Below are 5,211 nucleotides of genomic sequence, written 5' to 3' on the forward strand. Positions count from 1 at the left end.
TTAGAACGACAAAATACTCTATCTTGAACGCAGAATAGGTGGTTTGCAACCAATCTCTAGACACAGATAACAATGCCGCAGTGTAAAATTACTGGTGGAGGAACAAAAGGAGGTAATGAGAGATCTTTTGTTTCCGTCCACCAACATGGTGGTCATGACGCAACGTGAAGACCACCTTTGTCGTTGAAAACATCTGATACGCTGTTGTTACTCGACGAGTCGAGTCGGCCCTTTTACAGAGTACGAACGCGCCGGCGAGCGTATATTACACACGATTCTCTTCTTTAACGTTGCCGGAGGTGATTTTTACTACAAAATACTCTGCCATAAAGACTCACCTTTTAAGTAACACTATTTACGACGCTCTTTTCCAACGAACCAAGTTCTTAAAGTTGTTTTTGTCACTTGTCGGCAAGCGTGCTTGGCCTCACTGTCACGCTGAAAATTCACGCCAAAAATTATTCTTTACTGGCTAAATTGCAGAATACACCGCAACACTAGCTATTCTGCGTGGATCTTGCAAATGGCTACTCTGTAATGCGTTCGATATAACAATATTCACACATGGCTACGAGATTTTATGGTTAAATTTGAATATTACTTTGCTTAGAAATCTCCTTGTAAGACAAAGATAACAGAACTGAGCCGTGAAATCCGACCATAAAGTCTCGTAGCCATGCCTGAATATTGATATAACGAACTCCATCTCGGCCTATAGCTCTCTTAACTACAGTTACTAGGCCTTAAGGCACTGATTTCAAACTAGTTAGTTCTCAGTTATTATAGTGCTTATCAACAGTTATTAAGGCTCAAGCAACTTCGCTGAATTATGAATAAATTACAACGGAGTAGCCGTGTAGACACGTAGCCACTTTCCCGAGAAATTGAGTGATTTATGACTAAATTACATCGGAGTAGCTGCGTAGACGAGAAGTCACCTTCCTGAGAACTTGAGTGAATTATGAATAAAGTACAACGGAATTGCTGCGAAGATGCGTAGCCATCTTCCAGAGAACTTGAGTGAAATATGAATAAATTACAACGGATACAACGGAGTAGATGCGTTCACGCTTAGCCACCTTCCAGAGAACTTGAGTGAATTATGACTAAATTACAACGGAGTAGCTGCGTAGACGCGTAGCCACCTTCCCAGAGAACTTGAGTGAATTATGACTAAATGACAACGGAGTAGCTGCGTAGACGCGTAGCCACCTTCCCAGAGAACTTGAGTGAATTATGAATAAATGAGAACTCGAGAAACAGCGAAGACGCTTTGCTGGCTGCACCGTTTAGCTAGAGATGCGGGGTATTTTGCCATTTTTCCGCACAATTATCAGCCTTAAATGGTGAATTTTTGCACAAAACTGCTAATGCCTTTGCTGAAGAGTTGTATATTTATGTTTACGAGTAACTGATGCACTGGCTTTGGACACCAAAGTAATTATTTATGTAATTATTTGTATTTTTTTCACGTATCGTTGAGCCGCCACTCTTTACTTTTGTATTCGCATAAAAAACGACTGAATGCGCAAAATAGTGATGATGAATGTCTGTACTAAACTGTCATTGATGAGCCCTTTGGTCATAAGTTGTGTTTTTAAGTTTACGATTAACGGATGCCCCGGTACGAAGTTTGTTCATTACAGCTGTCAAACGCCTGGTTGAAAATGCTCATACCCGAAGGCAAAATGCAAGAAAAATATGCTGATAAAGAGCTCTTGATTCTCAAATTATCACAAGCAATTAATTTCCAACGGAAGAAAGTGGTGTCCATCACGTTTCCTTGCGAAATAACAACTACTTTACAGATCTTCACTGATCCTTTGCGTCACAGGAGAAATCATCACTATGAAGCGGAAGTAACTTGAGGGACACTACTTCCAAAAACAAAACCTTAGCAAAATGAAAATTAGTGCAGCTAAAGATACCTTCTAGGATAGCCTTAACAATCCCTGCTAGCTTTTCATCGGCTTTGTCAAGGAATAAGCACGGTTTTATGCCAGTTACACTCAATCCTGGTGCCTACGAGAACTTCAAATTCAGCTTCTTGCTCAAACCACTGGCGTTGGCCGCTAAGCTCTGGGGACGAGAAGTGGTTCATTCTCGTCCCCAGGACCACCCGGGCCCCTTAGTTGGCAAGAATGACATGGGTTTTGGCAAGTGGCACTAAAGCAATCAAGTGGCAGAACTAAATTCCTTGGGAATGACGGCTCTGCAGTGCAAAATTCCAAAGACATACGAGAAGCTTCTTGTTGTGTGGTAATCTCGTACCCAGATCTTCCACGGTCGTACGGAAGGCAGATCTGGTAAAGTTCGATTTCGAGCATGCTCAGTGCCAGTGAGGCCCGAAATACGGGCTTTTCTATCACTGCGCATGTTCGTACTCTCTGTTGTGATTTTGGGTGATTTTGGGGAATAAACATGGATTTCGAGAGTATTCTTGAAGAGATTCTTTTGGGTAGAGGACAAGGAAACCTTAAACTTAAGCCGAAACAGAAAGAAGCGCTACAGGCGATTGTTTTTGAACGGTCGAGATTGCTTAATTGTCGGAGTAACTCAGAATCAATGAAACGAGCGCTTAAGCTTAATCAATAAACGAATGCTATTTTCTTCACACGATCTCGTGCAAAGTGTAGTTAGCCAAACTGTAAATTGAAAGCTAAAATGTTAAAGAGGGTTTAGGCCTACTCACTGAAACTAACGCTTTGGCTTAATCAGTAAACGAGTGCTATTTTCTTCACAATCTTGTGAAAAGTGTAGTTAGCCAAACCGTAAATTGAAAGCGAAAAGTTAGAGTGCTTAGACCTAATCCACTGCAACGAGTGCTATTTTCTTGACACGATCTCGTGAAAAATGTAGTTAATCTAACCGCAAAATTCACAATTGATCACTACTTAATTCGCGAGTCACGCTTTAAGAACGAGAAACACTGTTTTGAATAAATTACATACTTCAACTTGAATTTATTGGTTTCTGCGTACCGCGTAGCAAGCTACGCAGAACTTTATTCGAGTGGCAGGGTACTTGGGGCTTTCGTCGGTACCATTTACACAAACGTCGCAAATTTTCAAAATGATTTTCCTCAACTGTAAAGCTTTTCGGTCGTCGGAAAAAACGAAACTTTCCTCCGCACAACTGACATTTATTCAAAACAGCACATGAGCTTGCGAAAACCAAACCTTCATCAAGTGCCCCGCGAAATAAGCCAATCGGAGCGTAGATTGCATTTTCGCAACCTTTTTTTAGTAGCCAATGAAAAATGGTGTACTGTCGAACTTTACCAGATCTCACATTTCCAGTGACAGAGTGAGATCTGGGTACGAGATTAGTTGTGTGGCGGGAGAATCGGCAGCAACCTTTGGGTGATTTCATGGTCTGGTTTGGTAGCGTTTTGCATTCAACAGCATGACTCTTCATGATCATTTACTATGGTTCCACCAATGGCTAATCCGGTCTCCGTCTCCTATAATTCAGCTCGGAAAACTAGTCACTATTTTAAAAATGATTTAAAATTTCGTATCTTATAGTTACGAGCATACGGATTTCATACATGGTCTAAACATAGCTCGTTGTCAGTTCCACAACTCATACTATCATCGCTCGGAAAATATCTGCAAGAATTTTTCCGACCTTATCTTTCCTATCAGATGGGAAGCATTTCCAAATTTATCTTCAAACTCTGCATTAACCGACGTGTAGCCGTATCCTCCCCTCGAAGGAAAAAAGGGAGGAGGAAAGCTGGCCCAAATCGTGTTCCCTAACGTCACGCATTTAGCAAGAAAATAGATAATGGTTTCTCATTGGTCACTTACCTCTTGACTGTTTAACCAGGTCATTTGATGTCCGTCGGAAGTTTACAGACAGCTTGGTATAGAAACATTGTGCAAAGTTGCAATTCAAAAATTGCTCTTAAGTCAAATTGAAATAACTCGACTTAGAACCCTCACCAAGATGGCGGGATATTAAGTGACGAGATCTTATTTTCTCTACGCAGCGCCAAAAATTGATCATTTTATCTTAGTTGGCCCGAAGATGGTAACGGAATGAAAATGCTGACCGAGTATTAATTAACCCAACTTCCTTCTACACATTTTTTCCGACAAAAGAGAAGGAGCACTATGGCATTCGTGGAATAGCATTGAAATGTATATATTGATTACTTCATGGTTGGTGAGTGCGTACGATTTTTATTCACGAGTTGTGACATTCTCGTCACCAGAGCCTCAGGTCGACCCACGGATCTGGGAAACTCTATGTAGGAGAACATGCGCCGTAGGGTTCTCATAGCCAAAAATTGGCTATTTGAATCTTACGGGGCCTGCTCACTCCTCGTGCTAACATGAATGCACCAGTTAGAGACGCTTTGGATTGTTCTGCACGAAAACCAATGACAAGACACTTTGCTTCAGGGTTCTCCAGAGCTCTGAAAAACGTAATGCATCACCTCTTCTTTTTTCAAGGAATTCAATTTGGAAATAACTTAAAATTGTAAGTGCTAATAATGATCTTCGAAGTAACTTTATACAAAATTTGCACAATTTTCTCATTAAATAAATTCTTTTAATGATTTATTTGTTGAAACAAAGATCGAATAGATTGACCTATTCCAAGTTATCAACTCCTTTGATAAAACCATTTTTTGTACACTACTTCCCCACCGACGCAGCACCACAGTTTCTTTAGAAACTACAAAACTCCCCCTATCCCAAGTTAGTTAGGTAAACAGCTGGGCAGATAAGCTCTTTGTGCTTGACGTGTGGGTCTCTGTATGTGTGTACGGTACGTTTTTTCAACCGGGTTTTGGCACCCTATACCTCTTAGGCAATAGGAAGACGTGGCCACTGACTGTAAAACCGCATATGACAACACCATTTTGCTTTTGTTTAGCTCGGCTGCGCATTCGAGCAGTCGAGCAAGCTCTTCGTGTACCTCGAACCACTGGCAGCCTGCTCGAAGGCTAGTCTCAGTAGAATAAAGCTGTCAATAACCCTTTGTCAATTGGTGCAAAAACAGAAACAGGATTTTTTTTCTTTTCTTCCACTCTTTTTACATTAAGTCGATATTGTTGACACAGCCGAGTGGAAGGGTGGAACGTTCCTGCACTTGTGACAGATCATGAAAAAGTGGTATATGTAGCTTCCTTTAAAAGACCTCCAGAAACAGAAGCAACAGAGAGGGCATTGAAAGATAATGGTCTGTCAAACTCTTACT

The 5,211-nt window shown here is 41.1% G+C and overlaps 1 protein-coding gene across 3 annotated transcripts in view; it reads right to left on the bottom strand.

The window, feature by feature from the left end:
• Nucleotides 1-2,142, bottom strand: part of LOC138003585 (uncharacterized) — a 16,622-nt gene extending 14,480 nt beyond the window's left edge. Inside the window, exons 1-2 of one of the 3 annotated variants that reach the window (XM_068849714.1) lie at nt 1,929-2,142; nt 339-438 (exon numbers count right to left, since the gene is read on the bottom strand). The gene's annotated coding sequence lies outside the window, so the exon portion shown is untranslated. The remainder of the gene's footprint in view (nt 1-338; nt 439-1,928) is intronic. The other 2 variants (XM_068849713.1, XM_068849715.1) reach the window with 2 other exon arrangements.
• Nucleotides 2,143-5,211: the final 3,069 nt, after the last annotated feature.

Source organism: Montipora foliosa, chromosome 5 (assembly GCF_036669935.1).
Source record: "Montipora foliosa isolate CH-2021 chromosome 5, ASM3666993v2, whole genome shotgun sequence".
Lineage (NCBI taxonomy): Eukaryota > Metazoa > Cnidaria > Anthozoa > Scleractinia > Acroporidae > Montipora > Montipora foliosa.